At 35.6% G+C, this 24,422-nt stretch overlaps 1 protein-coding gene and 1 long non-coding RNA gene across 2 annotated transcripts in view; both read left to right on the plus strand.

Moving 5' to 3' along the window:
* The window catches only part of LOC123869329 (cadherin-related tumor suppressor), a 155,449-nt gene that overhangs the window by 91,279 nt on the left and 39,748 nt on the right, over positions 1-24,422 (plus strand). The gene's annotated exons all lie outside the window — the stretch shown is intronic.
* Positions 11,463-22,562, plus strand: LOC123869330. Its single transcript, XR_006796865.1, has 2 exons — positions 11,463-11,497; positions 22,428-22,562. It is a non-coding gene; the product is annotated as an uncharacterized LOC123869330 (long non-coding RNA).

Genomic DNA, 24,422 nt, shown 5'->3' on the forward strand with positions numbered 1-24,422 from the left:
TGAAATTGAAATATTTAAATCGGGAACAGTGTGTTATTCAATATTCTGAAACAGAAAAGATATTTTCTAAGGAAATACTAGTATATTAGGTCATGGTAGTCAATAGTAGGCGGTAGATGCAAGGAAACCAAATCCATCCCACATAAAATCTATCCAATAAATCCCCAAAAAGCTTGTTTTCCGAGCATTCCTCGTCCATTGTCCCATGTAGATATATCTTGCGTAAGGCTTGCTATTCGCGAGCTTCTACCCACGTTTCTAGATCTCGGCTACTATCAACTGCAATATATCCATTACTTGTTGTACCGGACATTTATGCGGCAGTCGTCCAATGTGGAGAGAAATGAACGAGCAGGAGCGCAAAGGTGTCGTCGCATCGATTTTCATATTGAATGCATCGACTGGTTGCCTAATGCAATACTTGACAAATCGCTCAATTGTCCCTTGCTTGGATGTTGGTTACCGACTAGCGCGTAGCGGTTTGCGGGCTGCTAAACAAACTGCCTTCGTCCGTGAAACGTCCGTTTGACGAATGCCGGAAGACGTTCGACTTTATTCTAGGTACTTTATTGAGATTGACTGAATAGAAACAACTTGATGATTTTGTCTTCGTGGAAATGGATTTCTCGCTGAAAGTAATTGAATGGAACTGTTTTACACTTTTGTTTTACAATGTTTTTCTGAAATCACAAATACATTTTTAAAATAAAAACTTAGAACTCTCTTTATTCGATTTCAATAAAGAGAAAAGGTTCTCAATTTTATCGTATTTCATATGAAAAGCTGTGGAGCAAACCGTGGCCAAAGTAATACTAACAAACATAAAATAAAGTTAATCTACTGTCGAAAATTTTTTTCGACTACACGTATGAATTTGATATTTTTAATTTATACAGAAAAGTAACGTATTTAATATTGAATATGTTTCAAGCTCATTCGACAATATATTTTAATTTAAATGTATCTAAATAAGTACGAAATAAAGCTGTTTATTTAATTTTATTAGGGTCTTTAAAATTACTTAAAGTTGATATTTCGCCGCGCTGCGCGAAGTTCAACGCACTCGTTTCAGTATAAGAGACAAGCTGAAATCCGCGACTTCGTCCGCGTAGATTTAGGTTTTTTGAAATTCCGTGGGAACTCCTTGATTTTCTGGGATAAAAGGAGCCTATTTGCTAATCCAGGATATCATCAATCTCCATTCAAAATTCCAGCTAAATCTGTCTAGTAGTTTTTGCGTAACACACGCAAACATACACATATACACGCTAAAGTGTAGATTTAGGTAAGTCTTCTAATTAAATTCGAAACGTCGAGATCGAGAAAACGATTGAGGATGGAAATCTGGCTGTTGCCTATATGTTTATCTGTATATCGGAAGTCCCTCTGATAATCTCTTATCAATACAGGTTTTTAATATTATGTTAACTATAACTTTGACTAAGATCGTCTATAACAGCAGAATAACCAGAACTAAACAATTACAATAATTACAAACGTAGGTATAAACATAGCAGAGGTTTATTTCGTGTTTTTATTCAAAGTGCTTCATCATCATCATATTAGCCTATAGAAGTCTACTTTTAACTTAGGTCACTACAGACTTCCTCATCCTATTCCGCTACTCTCTTTTTCTTATCTATCCGTTGTGCTGGAGGGCGCCCCTACTACGCTTAGGTACATACAGTACTAGTAGGTAGGTGGCCTTCACTCTAGGATTTTCCAGCTCTAACGGCCATCGCCCCTATGACAAGCATGACCTGCTTATGCCACTTTAGCTTGCTGATGGTTTGGGTTATATTACTGACCTTGATAGATAGATAGATAGAAGTCTTTATTGCACACATAAACATGTAAACGAACAACACGGAAGGAAGAAAACAGAAAAAACAATGTGCGCAAAGGCGGCCTTATTGCTTAGAGCAATCTCTACCTTGATTCTTATTGCTTAGCGCAATCTCTATTGCTTTTCCTGCGGACGTCCTCGTGCCGGATGTTCAGGGAAACACCTAACATAGCTCGCTCCATAGCTCGTTGATTCAAAGTAGGTACTTACCCTTATCATTAAAACAATTATTTTATCTTATTCGAGATTCCTTAATTTAAATCAGGTGTTTCGTATTATTAATATTGGCTAAAACAGTAGCTCGAAAAGCTCGAAATTATAATACTTATCGTGTCGGCAACTGCGCATCCCGAGCAACTCTGATACCCATTCCGAAGGCATTAAGGATATTTGCATCCCTTATCGCAACCACTAACTAAGCAGAATCTGACTGACAACCGCAAATACAGCTCATGATTTACATTTTAGCAAGTAGCATAAAACTTTTAACTTTAACAGTTTTATTTCATCAAAAAACCGGATAAGTGCGAGTCAGACTCGCGCACCGAGGGTCCCGTACTCAGGTATTTTTTTCGACATTTTGCACGAAAAAACAAAAACTAGTAGGCACAAAAATAAATAAAAATCTGTTTTAAAATGTACAAGTAAAGCCTTTTCATATGATACCTACCCCACTTGGTACAATTATCTTACTTTGAAGGATAGTAAATGCTACGTACCTAGGTATATGGTGAAACCAAACTTCTAGGCTAGGTAGTTATTAGGCGCTGGAGAAAACTAATAGGTATATAATCTTAGTCATAGATTATATTTACCTAATAAGAACTAAAACGTTTAGTGCATACTATCTTCTCACATTTAAAGGTCACATTTTAACAGGGCTATTGAAACGAGTCCAATATTTCCATACAATATTCATTGTTACGTTCCGTACTAATTTAAATAGGGGTCTAACATTTGGTCTCGAGATCTAAGCTCGTTACATGTTACTTAATTAGTAACATTGAACTCGTGTGTAGCGTAGGGTTGACAAAATCTTTAATAATACCTATTAAATAAATAAATAAAAAATTAATTTTATTTATTTATTAATATTAGTTTAAAAAAAATATTAGTTTTTTATTAATTTCTAAATTTTAACAGCGACCGGCGAGCTTCTGGTAAGCTACGATACAGTATCAGTGAACTGTGAGAATGTTGCTGAAATCTATTTATACGCATAGAGCGTACCTACCAACTTTGACTTTGCTCAGAGTTAAGACACATTAGGGACTGATTTTTCAATCGACAAATAACTTTTATCTGAGGAATAAAGACGTTTTGACAGATTTCCTTACGATAACTGTTAATGCGTCTTTATTCCTCAGATAAAAGTTATATGACGATTAAAAAAGCGGACTTAAAAGGAGACAGATTACTTATTATCTTGAATTTATCATAATTCAATTCAATTCAATTCAATTCAGTGCATATAGGTTGAATGATCTACTTAAAAATTGGTGACATAATAATTATTATTCATGATAATATGGTTATGTATTCCAATTTGAAGTATCTACATCCCTATTGAGATGGTAATAGCCAATTAAGTTCCGTAAAATTTTAATGCTAGGTCGATTTTGTATTTAATGTTTGTAAAACGTTCTAATGTCATGTTGTTTTAATTGCATTGTAGGTACGTTATGTTATTTTCGTTTTTGGTTTTATTTTATTATTGTTATTAATAAAATATTAATTATTATCATAATTATAAACATTATAATGTAAGCTTAGATAGAAAGACTCGTTTATTTGGACTATACAGGGTATCTAAGTTGACCTAGATCCATTAAAATATTCTCTGGATGTTGTTATTTTTAGGGTTCCGTATCTCCAGAAAAAAAGGAGCCCTTATAGGATCACTGCGTTGTCTGTATGTCTGTCCATCTGTCGTGTCTGTCAAGACCCGTCAAGGGAATCAAACCTATTATAGGGTAGGGTATCTACTACTATCTACCTGAAACTAGAATCATCTTTAAATAGAACAGTGTCTTTTAACACAAGTAAAGGGAAAAATCCGAAAACCGTGAATTTGTGCTTACATCACAAAAAAAGTGTTATTTTGGTACTGAACTCTTCGAGTGCGAGTCCAACTCGCACTTAGCGGTTTATTTATACTATCTACCTATTACAAGCTACAAATTAAAGTGTAAAATCACATAATACAGCCGATCTAACGATTTCATTCCTTATCAACAACAGTATTTTATTTTGGAATAACGTTTCCGCTATTATTGCTAGATGCAGATGCAATCAGTGGGTAAATATGGCCAAAGTTATTTATGATATTTGGAGTCCCGATTCTATTACTGGAACGGAATCGTGTGAAACACAAAGAAATCTAGCAATCTCAGTCCGAGTGGCCGGCACGGAGGCTATGCACCGCGAAATATTTCCCGAGATACATCTCCACGAGTGGCGATGTGCCGATATCTTCGGAGCGCAAGTTCGAATCGTCTATCGAACCTATGATCGGCTTCGACGAGAGGTCACGCGCGTTAAACGTAAATCAACATATCTCGCGACGGGAGATCTAACCAGCATGCGCCCGACAAAAGTGCTAGCCCGGGAGCCCACCACAAAAATTAACCGTTTCTTGATTCAACCAAAAAATACATAATGTGGATCATCGAAAAAAGTTAACTTTTCTTTTTTTACCCGACTGCGGCAAAGCCAAAAGGAAGGGCTATGATTTTAGCAGTCTATGTATGTATGTATGTATGTGTGTGTGTATGTTTGTATCCAGATCCTGTGTGTTCCACCGTAGCGCCTAAACTACTGGGCCATAATATAATCTATACTAATAAATAAAATTGGAGTGTCTGTCTGTAATTTCGAAATAACTACCTCATATTAAGCTCATGTGGTTATTTGAACGATACCAACACTGAATCACAGGTTTTTAAAATTTTTGTCTGTCTGTCTGTCTGTCTGTCTGTCTGTCAGTCTGTCTGTTTGAAAAGGCTAATCTTTGGAACGGCTGAACCGATTTTGACGGGATTTTCACAGACAAGTAGAGGATTGACCAGGGTGTAACATAGGCTACCTTTTTAACCGACTTTCAAAAAGGGAGTTGTGTTTTTCTACCTATGTACGCCGATATCTCCGAGATTTCTGAACCGATTTGCGTCATTTCTTTTTTAATCGATAGAGGAACTTTGCGACATTGTTTCATAAAAAATTTGGATTCCAACTCCTCAATCCTGATGCTGCAGGGGATCTGACCAATCCACGCGGGCGAAGCTGCGGGCATCAGCTAGTTATATAATATACTTGTGTCTACTTATTTATTTATTTTTACTTTTTACTTACATATTTAATGAATATTTGTTTGTAGTGTCGAGCTCTGCGCCTATAAATTTTATAGCTGTAACATTACACCTGGAAAAAAAGTATATAAATTGGACAGGCCTGTGTGAACGACCGGCTCCTGCGACCGTTCCGAGTACATAATATGTATCATTATCCCTTTTATGATTTGGTTCTTAATGTCCCATTAAAAATGTTAAAATACGGCTTATTTAGTACACGTCTACTATTTAACATTTACTTGTGACCCGCCCCGGCTTCGCATGGTGCAATGTAGATATTAATGTGGTGTTAGTGAGGTTTTTTTGTTATATTTCGAAAGTAGACATCATTTTCGATGAAAGCTCTGATTTTGGCTTGATTTCTTCCGATATCTTGAACAATTATCGTCATATTTCAAAAAATTAACACTAAACAATATTTAGTTTAGCGTAAATATACAGTTCAGCGTACTATCCTTTCTTTTGGATCACGCTATCTATTGATGCCAAACAATTGAAATTGATTGCATAGTTTAAAAAATCTAAGCGTACAGACGGGGAGAAGCGACTTTGTTTTTTAACCCCCGACCCAAAAAGAGGGTGTTATAAGTTTGACCGAAGACCGACCGATTATAATTTAGTTTTTTTTTGTTTAAAAGGTGGATTGATCGAGAGTGGTCTTAGCTATAATTCAAGAAAATCGGTTCAGCCGTTTGAAAGTTATCAGCTCTTTTCTAGTTACTGTAACCTTCACTTGTCGGGGGTGTTATAAATTTAATTTACACTTGTATACTATGCAGAGATACGTCTATTTATCATTTATGTAAACTTGAAAGTTGATAGGTACTAGGTACATGCAATAAGTGAACCAGGTGAGAAAATTATGGAAATGTACCATGTTTGCAGGACTTAGGTGCATGTTTTGTCGGTTTTAATGTAGCTCTATACTTTGTGCACGTATATCAAGTCCTGAAGTCCAAACACCAGTGCTACAGCGCTTTTTCCAGATTTTTTAATCGACAAACCGTTATAGCTTGTCTATTACCGCAATTTACACATCTAAGGGATTGAAAAATCGGCCCTAAGTCAACAATATTACGTAGTTGGGCGCGTCATTTTAGCTTAGACAAGCCATACAAAAGCTTCAAGAGAGAGATGTCTTGATTTGATTGTGCTTGGGGGCTGCCGCCCATGTGTAGACTTACGAGTAGGTGGAGCTGTGAAATTTTCTTGGGTATGATAGAATGAATATTTTTTGATTTAAAACATGTTTATCATATTAATTACTAGCTGATGCCCGCAGCTTCGCCCGCGTGGATTGGTCAGATCCCCTGCAGCATCAGGATTGAGGAGTTGGACTCCAAATTTTTTATGAAACAATGTCGCAAAGTTTCTCTATCGATTAAAAAAGAAATGACGCAAATCGGTTCAGAAATCTCGGAGATTTCGGTGTACATAGGTAGCAAAACACAACTCCCTTTTTTAAAGTCGATTAAAAAAGTAGCCTATGTTACTCCCTGGTCAATTCTCTACTTGTCTGTGAAAATCCCGTCAAAATCGGTTCAGCCGTTCCCAAGATTAGCCTTTTCAAACAGACAGACAGACAGACAGACAGACAGACAGACAGACAGACAGACAGACAGACAGACAGACAGACAGACAGACAGACAGACAGACAGACAGACAAAAATTTTAAAAACGTGTGATTCAGTTATAGTATCGTTCAAATAACCATATGACCTTAAGATGTGGTAGTTATTTCGAAATTACAGACAGACACTCCAATTTTATTTATTAGTATAGATAAAACCGGCTCGATATCAGAGAGCATTATTACATTTAGCCTTTCGTATCATTTAAATTATTATCGGTGTAAATTGATTCTTATCATAAATGCTATCGACTTGCATTCTAAAAGAATAATAATAATTATATTATTATTAGAAGTTTTCCTACTAAGATCAGAATTGAGTCTCCATTATTTTTATTGAAAAGAAAAAATAAAGACTAAAAAATCCTGATATTAATGATGTGTTTGTTATCAAAAAGATTATAAAATGCCTCAAAACAAAGTCATTAATGTGTGAATATAAAAGGTTTCTTACATTGAAAATTACCATCCGTATAATTTTACGTCTCGTTCATTAAGACCATGTTCCATTAATAGCTGGATAGAGAGGTGCCGGAATGTCGGCCAAGCGTCCCTTGGACGGACTCGATCCTTACCCTTAGTACGAGTTTGCACATCTGGACAGCAGTGTCAAAGTCAAAATTCAAAGCCAATCCAAGTTTTTTTGATTGTCAAAATATGTCAATTTTTGAATTTGTATTGAATATTGATGTAATGGTGATAATTAATTACGTAAACTTAAAATTAAAGTAACGAGCGTTCCAAACGCCTCGAAGAGAAGAACTACAACGAAAGTACATAGTAAAATGAACCTAAATTTTTAGTATAGCTCAAGTTGTTTATTCAATACTAGGTAGCGATTTTATTTCGCAATAAGTGCACTAGCCTTAGATGCATGGACATAATATAATTGGTGAATGTGAATAGCTGATGCCCGCGACTTCATCCGCGTGGATTAAGACTTTTAAAAATCCCGTAGGAACTCTTTAATTTTCCGGTATAAAAAGTAACCTTTGTCACTCTCCAGGTCTTTGACTTTACCCATGCAAAAATTACGTAAATCCTTTGCTTTATTGCGACGTGATTGACAAACCAACAAACCAATAAAATAACAAAGAAACACACTTTCGCATTTACAATATGGATAGTGATTCGAAACTCGAAATCTATCAACGTTATACAGATGTGAGACTTGTACTAATCCTACTGGTCTCGATTGCAATCTTAGCGATCGATCGTTATCGGGACAGTTTTACGCGCCGCGTCGCAATGCAAAGGGTGCATGCAACAGCGCGGGATGTGTTCATGTCTCTTCGAATTGTATTTAATTACAGCTGGTACCACATTGTTGACCTTATTGTGTGAGTATTCTGCGTACAGTGCTAACAAAAACATTGTAATCAAGTATTATGTTGTAAGGGTTCATGATACGTTTACTTATGGGCCTTTTTGTGTTAAATCCGTTGATGTTAATAGGAATAGATGAATGGATCTAACCGCGATAATAGAGGCTTCTCAGCGGTCATTGCATCACGTTTATAATATTGAAATCATAAACGGTTCTTGTGGTATTTTTTGACTTATAGGTTAGCGTTTGGCTATGATTAGGTACATTTTAGGATAAGCGTTGGTGTAGTACGCTTGCCTAGAAGATGCATATCCTCTTGATGGGTATATCTAAGTAGGATTTATGAACAGGCATTTCAGACAAACAGTCATCCCAAAACTTTGAAAAAGCTTTGGGATGGTAGCTACCATGATCCAAACTTCATAGTCGCTGATCGTTCTTCCCTGCGTTGGGGACAGTACGCAGAGAAAATCCAGCTTTTATAAAGTAGCGAAGGTCTAGTTGGCTATTAGTCCATAATAATATAGCACAACGACAGTTTAAACAAGTTAAATTAACTAGAGAAACCCTTTATTGAAACAATTAAGCGTAAATCGATTTCAACGGGATTGTTGGGCTAGTAGAGTTAATTAGTTAGCGGTTCTAGCACAGAGTTTACAAAGGTAATTGGAAATGCTATCGTACGAATACGTGTAAACCGTAACAGTTTAGAGGTGACAATTGACAACAAATCTACATGTCTATGGGCCAAAGCACACACAACACTTACTTTTAGAATCGGCTATTAGCGATAGCTAATGCGACTGCGTTGATGCTGCATCGCGCTTTGTCTACTGAAGCCTAGGTTAGATATCTACTGAGTATCGAAGAATATCGATGCCATGCAGAAACCAAAGGGCGGGTTTGGTAAAAACTGCTACACTTACCCTTTCCAGGTGAGATTGCAGTCAAGGGCTAAGTTGTATCAGAGTAAAAATAAATAAAAATAAACCGGCCAAGTGCGAGTCAGTTTCGCGCACTGAGGGTTCCGTAGTCAGGGATTTTTCCAACATTTTGCACGATAAATCAAAAACTATTATACATAAATATAAATAAAAATCTGTTTTAGAATGTACAGGTAAAGCCCTTTCATATGATACCCCATTTGGTATAGTTATCTTACTTTGAAAATTGTTATAATTTTTATGTAATAATTTTGTTAAATGATGTAACCACAAATTCGCGGTTTTCAGATTTATTCTTGAACTTGTGCTATAAGACCTACCTACCTGCCATATTTTATGATTCTAGGTCAACGGGAAGTACCCTATAGGTTTTCTTGACAGACACGACGGACGAACGGACGGACGGACTCATAGATAGACAGACAGACAGACAGACACGACGGACAGATAGACAACAAAGTGATCCTATAAGGGTTCTGTTTTTTTCTTTTGAAGTACGGAACCCTAAAAACATAATCTCCTAGTTTGTTCTATAAATAACGCTCTGGGCATAATAAACCTGCGATCCTCGTGCTTTTAAAAGTTATACATATGTACAGTAGGTAAACTATTAGTAAATAATATTATACATCAGATAATATTGTGCAATATATATAATATGTCCCATAGTTTATTATCGTTACCTAATTAATAGGTATGTATAGCTGGTGTATATTGATCTAATTAGCAATAAATAAATGACAACAAATATGTGTCAAAAACACCTAACTATGAAAGCCTCCGCTCACTGTATGGGAATGCACTATTATAGAGAGAGAACCAGCGCGTGCCAGGCCTTCGTTATTTTATAATAACTATGGTAGATGCTTTTGACGATTCAAAAGAACTTTTAAAAGTCTGATTGAACAAAAATATTTTGAATTTGAATTTGAAAACTGAAAGTTTCTCTGAGTATTGTCACCAACACAGGGAGGAACGATCAGCGAAAATGAAGTTTGGAGCCCTGCCAGACGTCCTTAAAATTTAAAAGTTTAAGGGGGTTGCCCGAGAGTTTTATACTGCTGGCATAAATCTGTTTCGTTTTAACTGAAACTTAAGTCTAAGCAAAGTCAAAGTGAGCTCAATAGATTTCAACTCAAGTGTCTAGTAATGATTTCTAATACCATTCCAAAGAAAATAAAAATAAAAATAGAATTTTTACACCTTCGTTACATGTTATCTACATGAAATAAAAGGCTTATTTAGTATTACGTATTATCTCCCAAAACCACCATGATCCAAACTTCATACATACGGGAGCAATATGCAAAGAAACTTTCAGCTTTATTAAATAACGAAGGTCTGGCACGCGCTGGCTCTTAGTCCATTACCGTAGTAGATAACTTGTTCGTCACATGCATGTCAAATTCCTTTCACACCCACAAGAAGTCGTGTTGCATAACATTGTCCAATCGAACAGTTTATGATGCATACGAGAAGATTGCTTATACTGTTACATCTACCTAACTTATTGTCCAAGCGACGAGGACAAAATCCATCATCTATTTCCTGCTAAGGTTTTTCGCCGTTCTATAAGTCCATCACGGACTCGGCGGACAAAACTCCGTTGTCTGCGTAGACTTTTACTCATTAAGTAATAGGTACTAGGACTCAGTGATAGCCTAATGGTTAAGAGTTGACCTTCTATTTGGGGGGTCTTGGATTCGATCTCGGGTACGAATTTTTAAACCCTCATGTCTGACAGTGCTCCGTGATGTTTTCAAAGGTACATGGACCCTGGGAATCTGCACTTGGCCTGTGTGGTGGATTTTGATCAAAACCCTGCTTATTGTGAGAGAATACCCGTTTAAACATCTTTAAATTTAAAAAAATTCAACATCTTTTTGAATCTGTGTTAAACAAAAACGCTTTATTTTTAAAGTGTTTCCTTTCAACCGTCGTTGTTGATGATGATGATGATTAGATATTTATCATTGATTATTGTACCAACTTCGAACTTCTTTAAAAAATCTCTGATAAACAGTCTGCGAGCATTTAATCCCCCTTGCATAATAGTCAGGTTAACACATCTGAATGGAAAACACAGGGGCTAAGAGCTCTGAGAGATAATGCTTGTAGACAATATCGCGAATCGTCTCTGATAACGCTAATGAACCCATGTTGCCGTCACACTGTTTGACCGATGGCATGGATAAGTCTAGTTTACACATTTGTCTACTGAAGGCGAGATCTATACAGCGTACCTACTCTGAATTTACTCAGACCTTACCTATAGGCACAGAAGTCTTCCTAAATCTGTGCCTAAAGGTTAAACAATACAGATTTAAGTGAGCCGTTATATTTGAGTATTATGCTAATCATCATCATCAATCCATCGCTGGCTCACTACTGAGAACGGGTGTCTTTACTGAATGAGAAGGGTTCGGCCAAAGTCTACCACGCTGGCTAAGTGCAGATTGGCATACTACACACACTTGAGAATATTACGGAGCACTCTCAGACATGCTGGTTTCCTCACGACGTTCTCATTCACTGTTAAAGTGAGCGATATAATTTCAGTAATATTTATTGCTTAAATCGCACACTTCGAAAAGTTAGAGGTCGCCCGGGATCGAACCCCCAACCTTCCGAACAGGAGGCCTATGTTTAACCATTAGGCTTTCATTGCTTGTTCTATCAGGTAAACTTTATTTCTTGTGTAATTAATTACCTGTAACTAAATAATAGAATTAAAAACAGACAAGTTAAAAAATAATAACACAAGCATAAAATTTAATACATGCAAATAAATTAGCCGTAAACATAATAGAAGCAGGCGATACTACAAGAACAGCTAATTAATAAATGAAGTTCAGGTTCTATAATAAGACACTAGACCTAACGCATGGTCAGTTTTTGTCCCACTGAAGTTGTCTCTCATACAATACCGTATCATCTTAAGTTACGTGATAATGACGCTTCATCCCCTGTCCTAAGATCTACTTTTGCTTATCTTAACATCTTTATTTTATGTAACTGAATGATGTACGGCACAGATAACTTAGATAGCTTTAAAGGGTATGTTAAAGAAGCATTGCGCACGCAACTTGTTAATTAGTCAACGTTTAATTAAATTCTACATATCGGGCATTTTACCATTTGACATAGACTTTCTTAGCTGGTCATTTTAATTAAATTTACTGCAATATTAATGAGAATTTAATTTATTGATGGATACTAGGTATAGCCAGTGAGTTAAATACGGGTATGAAGTCGCACGTGTCTACTTATGCTCATATTATTGCTTGTATAGTATATAATAGTATGGCATATTATTGTTAATTGTAAAATGAACACTTGAAAAGAGCAACCATCGAGTTTCTTGCCGGTTCTTCTCGATAGGAACGGCGTACATTCCGAACCAGTGGTAGATTACTTGGCGATACAAAAGCACTTGTAAAAGTTTATTTAAATAAAAATATATTGTATTCTATTCTATGATCATCGCCTTTAGGGTTCCGTACCTCAAAAGGAAAAACGGAACCCTTATAGGATCACTTTGTTGTCTATCTGTCTGACTGTCCATCTGCCCGACTGTCCGTTTGTCATGTCCGTCAAGAAAACCTATGGGGTACTTCTCGTTGACCTAGAATCGTGAAATTTGGCAGGTAGATAGGTCTTAAAGCACAAAAAATCCGAAAACCGTGAATTTGTGGTTACACCACAAAAAAATGGTTCAATTTTCAAAGTAAGGTGACTATACCAAGTGGGGTATTATATGAAAGGGCTTTACCTGAATATTCTAAAACAGATTTTTATTTAATTTTCTGCATACCGTTTATGATATATCGTGCAAAATGTCGAAAAAAATACCCGAGTACGGAACCCTCGGTGCGCGAGTCTGACTTGCACTTGGCCGTTTTTTCTAAAATAACGACTTGTATGATATTAAATCTTTGTCATTTCTCAGATCTTTTTGCAATTTACTTGTTGGGCTGTAAAAATGTACAAAATGTACCTAGGTAAACTATAAATAGTAAACTTTAGAGTGCCTAGGTAGGTAAGTACTTATTTTTATCACAAGAACACATCGATAAATACTCTCTTATTCAAATGGCGATAAAGTGGATACTTGAATATCATAAAATAACAAGAATAATGTAAAAATGACTGCGGTAAGGTAATAAATTCACAGTTACTGACGCATGAAGCTTTCATACTAGCTTGCTGCGTGCGAAAATTAGTATAAAAATGTATTTATTCAACCCTAAGGTAAGGACGTTCACACTCGTTTACTTTTCAGAGTTCCGTCGATCTTCAGTCTCTAACCCACTGGTTATTTTATTTTATTTCAAAGGCGAGTTAGGCCTTGTGTACGGGCTAACTTGGAACTCTTTCCAGGTTGATATGACATGCTTTATTTAACCTATAACCGGCATACTCCCAATCGGTAACATTATACGCGGTATCCATCATCACTTACCACCAGGTGAAATTCCAGTCAATTATATGATGTTTGTTACCATATACAGAACCCTACAATTTCTTTAACTGATATGCATGACTTGTTTTATTTATAAATAGATAGGTAAGTAATAATAAGATGGAGACAAGTCAATTGATTTTAGATAAGGATAATGGCACAGTTTTACGATATAATGGGCAAAGTTGTTGACGTTTTACTTACATTTTGTAGAGTAGGTATGATATATAAAAAGAAGAAATAAAATTATACACAACATTTTTAATTTAAAAATATTGCAAATATTTACTAACTGTTTTTTGCGCTGTAACAAGTTGCACACTCTTCAAACCTATTAAAAACGCTGTTTGTCAACCCAATTAGGTAACTCGCAAGTAAATCATTGATGACGGAGATGGAATGTTCCTACTGAGTTGTAATTTAAAGCAATTAAACACCAAAACTTCATTAATAATGTAGATAACACTTCAATTAAATAATTGTTTCATTGAAGGCTTATCTGACGATATTTAAAAAACGTCAATAACAATTAATGAAATAAATTTAAGTGATTATCAACAAAGGCGTATTCTTTATTGAGCCTTAATAATAAATAATAATATACAATTCATTAAATGTTATTGCATTAAATATTTCGTAAATGTGACCGCAGGCAAACACAACACTAATAATTAAGTATGCCTGATGGCGTTTATGTAACTTCAGTATAATCAAGGACATTAAGGCTATCGTTGTCAACGATCCCCCGTCGATTTCCTACGTATGATATTATTGTTCTTATCTCTATCTGCCCTGGTTCGTGCATTCTCGGTTCCTAGATCGGTACATTTGTGATAACCAATTGAAATTGCTGTGATTGGCTGAATTTACCATGTTCTTGCTGCGACAGTGAGTTTGAGCCACTAGCGGAACAATGTTAGCCGGTCAGAAATGATTGCAATTAGTCAACCTGTTTGACGTCCGTGTTCTGTTTTCGATTACAAAAAAGAAAAAATTGTTGTTGCAATCATCAATTTTAGCAAATAGTGAAAGAGAGTCGGCCAATCAGAGGTCACAACTACCGTCACACTTTCTGTCACACTATGGCAGTAGGCATACCGAGTAATGAAAACAATTTTTAAATTCTGTCTAGGAAGTAGTAGGGTTGCCACCTGCCTCTTTTTGATTTACAGGCTACCACCATCAAAAATACGGGGTTTAGATTTGAAGAAATTTGAAAATTTGAAGTATTTAAATAAATAGGCGGTGGTTCTCTCTGAAATGCATGGAAAGCCTATTTAGATATTTTAGTTTATTTGTAAGTTTTGTATTTTTTCTCCGTATGTTGCCGTGTCTTGATTGGTGAACTGTGTTTGCAATGTGGTTTTAAATAAAAGATTTATTTATTTAAATAGCTTTTAAAAACTCTTAAGTTTTGTAAAGCAAAATGTTATACATTTCATGCATACAATCTTTTCATTTTAACTTAAAATTACATTTAATTTGTAATTCCACCTTCACAGTATCAATACTATGGCCGTAGCCAGGAATCGATTGCGGGAGAGGTTTTATCAGGGCCGGAACTGAATCCTGTCATGAGGAAAAAAACATTCGCTCAACTTTATGGGCTAATTACCTGGTTAGTGGAATTTCGCCTTTCAATTTGTCAGTGAGATAAAATACAACAATAAAAAAGCGCGAGCGCAGTGAGCGTAAGTGTTTTTGGTTCAATACAGAAAAAATTAAAGTGAAAGGGAAACGAGTTTAGCCATAGCAAGATTATATTTTTAAAGCTTCCTATCCATACTAATATTACGAATACGACAGTATATCTATTTGCCTATCTACCCTTTCACGGCCCATCTTCTTTACCAAAATTTTGGTACTTACTATTCAGAGGTAACTTGCATCCCAGACATTTTTTTTAGGCGGCTTTTTAAATTGCGGAGTTTACACCAAGTAATACAAATTCAAAGCGCGAGTGAAGTGAGCGCGAAATGTTTGATATATTTCCAAAAAAAATTGGTAAGCAAATGCAAGAAATAGTGTAAGTATTATTTTAGGCTTAGGTTTTTGACGGATTCCCAGGCGCAGTCGCCATTTCTAAATTTCTGGTCTGATGGGAGGCTTCGGTCATGGCTAGTTATATGGTTACTATGGCCCTAACGGCCAAGAAATTAGACTGCATCATCACTTACCACTAGAAAAGATTAAAGTCACGGGCTAACTTGTATAAAAAAAAGCTTACATCCTCAAACCAAGCCCCGCTGCCTTGGCTACGACCATGATCAATATCGAGTGGGTTTCGGCTACGCATTGCCGCAAAAGGAAAATATTCTTTCTACTGGACATAACGTCAGTGTTTGATTTCGCCAGCCAGGTTTCTGTATCCCGAAATACGGGGTAACCAGTAAAATACGGGGCCTCTGGCAACCCTATTCGGAAAACACTGTCACATTCAAGTTAATGTCAAATATTTTGTTTTCAATTACAGAAAGCTGCATCAATCATTATTACAATATTTTCTTTGTTGTGATTGGCTGAATTTTTGAGTTTGAGCCAATAAACAGACTGTTTGCCAATTAAACGTCATAACAATATAAATGCCAGAAAGTTTAACCAAATAAAACAAACTTAATGAGAACCTAGTGAGAATGCAAACGGCACACAATTTATAATACATATTATGTTAGTCGTATATAATAGATATTATAGTAGTCGTTCACTTTGGTAATAGTCAGATTGTCATCAGTAAAATTGATATTGGTTGATGTATCGTAAATTATTGTTTCGGTGACAAATATTTTTATTATCTATTTATCTTTGAACAGAATGGAATAGAATGAAATGGAATGGAATACAATGATAAATTTTTATTCCTGTAAACTTTTAGGTAAACTTCAAAGTGTTTTTGGATGGTCAGACAAATTTACCACTGGTTCGGAATGCCGTTCCTACGTTTTCTAGGGTTTCGTACCTCAAAATGAAAAACGGAACTCTTATAGGATCACTTTGTTGTCTATCTGTCTGTCTGTCGTGTGTGTCAAGAAAACCTCTAGGGTACCCGTTGACTCAAAACCATGAAATTTGGCAGGTAACCTAACTGCGTAATTTTGGGTAGTTTTTTTAATCGATAAAGAAAGTTTGCGACATTGTTCAATAAAAAATTTGGATTCCAACTCCTCAATCCTGATGTTGCAGGGGACCTGACTACTAAAGCTAATGGGATTTAAAAAGTGTCGATTATTAATTGATATTGAAGGTATAGGATGCTGTAAGAAATTGCATTCCTAAATCCTGGTGATCCCTCGGGATTTGAAAAGGATCATCCGTTTAAATATTCTTACGTGATACAGAAACAAGTTGCATCCCGGGGACGGGCTATTACGGAGAGGCAACTTTTGTTCTGGGAAATGAAAGGATCGGGATTTTTAAAAACCTAAATCCACGCGAGCGAAGCTGTGGGCATTAGCTAGTTGTAAATATATTTAAAAGCTACTATAAGATAATAGATAAGGTACTTATTTCCTTATATTTTTATTGTATGGCAGCGCGCGGTTTTAAATTATAAATTGCACGTCCTGTCCTTTTCTGTAATACATTTTTTTTTCAATATCTACCGCTTTATCTCATAGCAAGAGTCCGTAAGACATAATACAGTGAAAATAGGTAAAATATACAATTTTTGCAGTTTCCACGTCAGTACCTGTCGAATTTTTCTAACAGTGTAAGCAGCAGAGCTGAGTTTACCATCAAGTGTTGATATGTGGGTGTTCCATAGAAGCTTTGCATCTAACATTATACCGAGAAACACGGGGTTCTCCTTTATTTTCAACATATGATTATTTATCAATGAACTTATGTCATTTAAGGTCCTGGTATTGGGCAGTGTGAATTCAACACACTTAGATTTCTTTGCATTTGGAAGTAAATTGTTAGCAATAAATCAGAGAGTGACCTGTGATATGGCATTACATATAGTATACATTGTCAAAAATTATAATATTAAAGCTGTGCGTATTGCGTGAGGAATAGGTTGCAAGAGAGTTGCAACTTGCAGGGTTTGATGCATGCGCTATTGCCAGCAAACATGAGACATATTTTTATCTACAGGCAACGTCTGAGTAGGTAACGCATACGTCTAACGCAAGTTGAAATGTACCAGTGTATTTAGTTAGACCTATCGACAAGTTTGGAGTTGGGTGCAGTCTAAATGTGGCCCGTGTGTTTAGACTGTCAGTTTCTGTCAGTTTCACGTGTCGTCCCCCGCACTTCACCACCCCGCTTGCACAAATCGAGACAGCACGAAATTTTCAAGATTTCTGGGTGTAATTTCTGGTTTTCGTAGTTCCCACACAATTATAACAATATAAAATATATAACGATAATTTTTTTACTACATAATATTCATTAAATTTTCTAGGTCTGTGGTTTTTCCAAATTTCATTAAATTGCTCCATTGTCTAGAAAAACGAGCACAAAGTTGGGCCTTTTTTTAAAGAAAAATACAAATCTTTGAGCCCCTGTAATTTTAAAACTACATATTATTAGAAAAATCTAAAACACCACAGACACAGATATTAGTTTCTAGACTATGTCTGCAAAATTTCATGGACTTTGGTTGCTTAATATTCAAATGAAATGGGAACTACGATTGTATGGAGTAAGTGACGGAGAGAGTCCTGTTAAGTACAATATATCCATACTATTATTATAAACGCAAAAGTGTCTGTCTGTCTGTTACGTTTTCACGGCCCATTCGGTACAGAAACAGTTTGAATCTTGAAGATGTACAATAAGCTACTTTTCCCCGGAAAATAATTAAAAATTCCCCATGCGACATTTAAAACACCAAATCCACACAGCCGAAGTTGCGAGCAATCATCTAGTAAATAATATATCAAAACTCTAGCTCACTAAAACTTGTTCTTGAGAATATTCAAAAGTAAACACTATTAATATGTAATTAAAACACAATTTAATCAATCAACTCTAAAGAATACCTGCTTACCTGTATAGGAAGGTAACGGTTCTCAAACAAACGCAGATCACGCTACGGATAACACGAACAAGGTTGTTTAGAAATAAATAATCAGAAGCATACTAGAACGAAAAAGACCGTCAAAAGACCTCCTACCTACCAGAAACGTGAAGGCTTATTGGTATGAATAATCATACATAGGTAGGAGCCATTTGCGTTTTGTGCACACGCACAAAGCATTGTGGAAGAAAAAATAATAAAAGGCTTGAGCAAATTCTTTACCTTCCCCTAACAAATGATTGAACGATCCTTAATGAACTGGCTTAAGCCCTTAGGTAACATAATACGCAGAATTAAGTCCTGTTCAGACTATTGGAGTAAGGTAATAAAATCTTTCAATTGTAGACTTGATTGGCCTAGTTATAAAACATAGTGCGCATAATCTTATAGTTTATATCAGTAGTTACTTATTGTTGTCATAAAGTCATTATAATTTAATATGTGGCTGATAGTATTACATTCAATCTGCTGGTGGTTAAAATAGATCACACTAATATTATAAAGGAGAAAGTTTGTATGTGTGTGTGTGTGTGTGTGTGTGTATGTTTGTTACTCCTTCACGCAAAAACTACTGGACGGATTGGGCTGAAATTTAGAATGGAGATAGATTATACCCTGGATTAGCACCTAGGCTACTTTTTATTCCGGAAAATCAAAGAGTTCCCACGGGATTTCGAAGAACCTACATCCACGCGAACGAAGTCGCGGGCATCAGCTAGTTTTTAATAAAGTATGTTACACATGATAGAAGTGGATAGACTTAATATTCACTATTTACTTTATTAATGCAAATGAACCAACATGCTTGGGATTCTATAGAGCTTTATTTTGAAGGTTGTCACGTGGCAATGTCACTATGATCGTTAGTAGTCGTTTTTAGGGTTCCGTACCAAAATTGTAAAAAAGGAACCGTTTCCGAAGGAAAGAAAGGAAGGAGGAAAAAGGGGAGAAAAATTGTAAAATAGGAAGAAAGAAGGAAGGAATTGTAAGGAAATATTTTTAAAGTGGGGATACTGGATCAAAGTGGAATATCAAATTAATTTGTGAAAAAGAGTCGAGTTATAATACCAACAACTAATTGCACATCCTAAAATAATAGGTATATTGTTTTATTTATTTTTCTGCCTCTTAGATTTGGGTTTAGATGAAAAATGTCAAACAAATACCGTTCCCTATAACCTGTGTGCGAAGCGAAAAATCTAAAATCATTAGAATGGACTAAAGTTTGTGTAAACTTTACAGAAAAACAAAGTGAAGGCTTTATCTAGCACAGTTTTATGGAAATCAGTAATATACTTTTACAAATAACCCTAGTTTTGTGGTCCCTAATAAAAGGGATTTGTTCTCAAATTATCCAAATAATTATTTATATATTATTTTACAATTACCGAACCCTAGGTTGGTGGAATTGACTTGCATTTAGCCGATATTTTTTTTAATTTCAAACCATTTAATTATTAATTTTATTTATGCTTGTGTAATTAGCCTTAACATTGGGCGCTTGAAACAAGTGTGTGAATTATTCCGGCGGTGATGTCTCATAAATTTTTACTTTTTCGATTAAGTTTAGAGCTCGGATATGTACGCTCAATTCATTAGCTGCATTGAGTGCAATTTTTCATATGATCCGCTCGTTAAATAAGATATTTCCTTTGATTGCTTTTAATTCCAATATAAAAACCGTTTTAAACCGTTTTCGGTCTGTATGTCTGTGTGTTTAAGACGTAATTTTGATAGGTAGTGTCATTTTATCTTTCATCATGATCAACCCACCGCGCGTCGTATCACTACTGAGACAGATTTCATACATTAAAAAAAGGCCCGACTTGAGTACCATCTCCTTTTTGGAAGTTGGTTAAAAAATCGGTCAATTGCAAGTTTACTATTTGTTTTATAGCGCAGTTATAGCAGCAATAGAAATACATATTCTGTGAACATTTTAAAACTTTATCTAGATATTATGGTTCACGAGATATAGCCCGCCGACAGACAAACGAGCGGACGGATAAACGCACGCTTCGGTAACGGAAACCTAAAAATCAATACCATCTTTCAATAAAGTAATTGCTAGCACTTAGTCCAAAGGGTTATGAAAGATATTTTTTTTAAATAAAACTGTTTTTAACCCCCAACCCAAAAAGAGGGGTGTTATAAGTTTGACGTGTGTATCTTTGTATCTGTGTATCCGTCTGTGGCATCATAACTCCTAAACTAAATGAATCGATTTTAATTTAGTTTTTTTGTTTGAAAGGTAGCTTGATAGAGAGTGTTCTTAGCTATAATCCAAGAAAAGCCGTTTGAAAGTTATCAGCTTTTTTCTAGTTACTGTAACCTTCACTTGTCGGGGGTGTTATAAATTTTTAATTTACATTTGTTACAAAGAAAAGAAGCTGCAGATATCGCTTTATCTATAGGTAGGTACCTATAGGTCTGTTCGTTAACCTGATTTTCGTCGAACGGGAATCGAACCCGGTGTTACAGCCATCGTGGCCCCGACAACGATCTCGCTCCCATTGTCTGCTTCACTAACGATAACATTCTACTTTGCTCGGAGAATTTTAACGAAACCATAAAAATCTCCAAAATTTGCTGTGTGTACAAAAAGTGTTAGATCGGACATATTTTGATTAATATAAGAATATGCTTAGGTACAACATAGGTAATATTTTAGTAGATAAATACTTCCTACATAGCTAGCTTTTAACCTATATGAAAATATTTGTCGCAATGATAATTTTGCTCTGCCTGACTACTTGCTTATTAGTTAGGTAAATATTACTGAGCTATTTTATGTACTTCACGTATAAGTTATAGGTAGGTATTTATTTCCAGGTTATTAACTTTACCGGCAGATATTTTTTAGAACAATGTTATAACTACTTAACATCTTAATATATTTTTATTTCAATTTGTAATTCAGATTCATTTCAATACAACGAAAAGCAATTTCATTTGGTACATTTTTATGTAAAAAACAAACTGCGAAGCACTTATATTAAAATGACAAACGAGTTAGATATAAATTGATTTAGTAAGAAATACCTATTCAATCAACTAATGGGTTTGCATTGTCGGCTGATAAGGTTTTTTATATATCTCATGTTGGTTCCATTAACAACTGTCCAGAACAACCAATATTGATAGCTTTGGTGTTTGTGAAATTTTTAAAGTATTTAATAAAATAAAAGCTGTTTGTTGCTCGTTAAATCGAAGGGGTATAAATAATATTTCACATGAAATAATACAAGATTCATAGGTAACTATTATTTTCATACATTGATATTCCTGTACCATCAAAATAAATAATTTATGAAAATATTCCTGGTACCATCTGGCTGAGACTATGAATTTACGATTAGCCGATCAAACGTTTATCTAAACAAAATTGAGAAGCGAAATTGCCACGGTGGTTTTCTACAAAAGCTGTCTGTATGCATTAATTGGGGTTAAAAAGGATTTTACTTTATCCTAAGCTCTACAGGCATCACTAATTTTTACAATAAAAATCTTAACACGTTTATGCAGTTTAAAAAAATTATAGCGGGTGTTATAAAGTATTTATTAGGTAAACACCATATACATAGTTGGTCAAAATATTGTTAATGCACGTGTGACGCGCGGCATTGCCACGTTTCATTATTCGTAGCATTATAGGGTGTCCATAGATGTATTCATACTTTCAAAACAAAATAAACTTTAATAAATTAAAGTAAAAAAAATCCGATTGTACATTTAAAACAATAAACTTTTCATTCTTAATTTCTTTATGATGTTTAATTAAAAAGTGGTGTGTATAGACTTGAGTTAAACAGATCATTAATATTAAGTCTCACTGTCTCACTACTGAGCACGGGTGTCCTCTCAATATGAGATGGGTTTGGCCACAGCCTACCACGCTGGCCAAGTGCAGATTGGCAGGTTTCACACACCTTTGATAACATTATGGAGAACTCTCAGGCATGCACGTTTTCTCACGACGTTTTTCTTCACCGTTAAAGCAAGATTAATAGCTTAAAACGCATATAACTCTGAAAAGATCGAACCCCGGCCTCCCGGAAGGAGGCTGACGTCTTAACCACTAGACTATCACGTCATAGAAAATCTTGCTTAGAAACAGACTATCTCCTTCGGACAATCGGCTTCGATTAAGGCGCCAAAAGCCTTATGTAATGGGTTTGGACTGTAGTCTTCGAGCTCTAACAAAGAGCAATAACTAAAGCTTGAATGAGTAATAACCTGAAACTAGTTAGCATTTAGATACGGCATTAATTTCAACGCTGTCACAATACTGGCCACTACGAAAAAGGTATTTATTATTCAATTTACTCGTAGATACATATCTATTACTGGACATGTATGCAACTCGTGGGAATAGGTATAGAACAGTAGCTAGAATACCGGCTAAGAAACAATTAAAAGTTTGATTCATATATAACTAGATGATATGGGATACACGCGACCACGTCCGCGTGGATATAGGTTTTCGAAAATCCCGCATGAACTTTTTGATTTTCCAGGATGAAACAGTTAGGGTATAAGCTATCTCTATTCCAAGTTACAGCCAAATCAGTTCAGTGGTTGTAGCACAAAGACGCAACATACGTCCAGACTTAAATTCAAACATTATTAGGTTTATTCTCTGTAAGAATTTTATTTTATTCTACGAATTTTATCTTATCTTCAGTTTAAGCTACTATATGATTGTATGCACTTACATCAACTCAGTATACAATATCCTACTTACTACATAGACCTGGAAGAAGAGAAAAATAAGTTAATAACTCTATCAGCGAGTTAAAAGCTCTAACTAATTCAAGTGTTTATGTTAATGGCCATGCATTGGCTTATTGATTAGTCGGTTGACGCATTACAGATTATGTATGGTTGGTAAAATAATTATTATAAACACGAAACAAGTTTAATCCAATATTATTGCTCATTAAAAAGTTGTTATGAAACGATAAATAATTAGCTGTGTAAGCATGGTATCTACTTATGTTACCGAATAGTAAGTAATAAGCAGGGAAAGGAGGAGAAAGATAGCCTAGTAAATAAAAAAATTGGCCTCTTATTCAGGAGGACTGGTGTGTTTTAAGCAATTAAATAATAATGACTTACTTGAACGGTAAAGGAAAACATTGCGAGGAAACCTGGATGCCTGAGAGTGATCCGTAATGCTTTCAAATGGGTATGAAGTACGCACACCGCCGCGATCATTCTGAGAGAAACCCCTTGCTTAGTAGTAGGCCAGCGATGGGCTGTGATGATGAAGCAATAAGGCTTTTTCTTTTATCTATGGGAAAGATGCAATGGCTTACTTTCGTTGAAAGCTACCAAGGTACCACCACCTACTCGACAATTAGACGATCTCTTACTTTGATTAAAATAATTTGTTTCACTTATCTTTTTTAATGATATGATAACTAGATAAGAGCTGCCTGGTTAAAATTTAATGCAGTCAAAAGCTTAGCTTTAGTTATAAATGGTTGAAAAATATGAAATCTCTAGCTGTAGTGGACACGATTGAAGCAACAATAGTCTCGCCTGACAAGGAAAAAGTCGTGACCGACTCGCGGTCGGGTCGGCGGGACGCTGCAGGCGTAAATAATGCTGACGTCCGATCTTAATTATCGCTCCATCGTTAGAGATGACCGACGGGCTGACCGAAATCGGCGAGCGAGTTGCGACAGTGCGCGGGGCGGGGTATCGGCCATTATCTCAACGGTTAATCGCCCACCGATAAATCGGTCGGATCTAGAATCACCTGCGTCCGATAGTGCCGTTTTGGCAGCGCACATTGTAATTCTTTTGTTGTTATTACTATTGTTTTGCTCGCGATGACT

This window comes from Maniola jurtina, chromosome 11 (assembly GCF_905333055.1).
Source record: "Maniola jurtina chromosome 11, ilManJurt1.1, whole genome shotgun sequence".
Lineage (NCBI taxonomy): Eukaryota > Metazoa > Arthropoda > Insecta > Lepidoptera > Nymphalidae > Maniola > Maniola jurtina.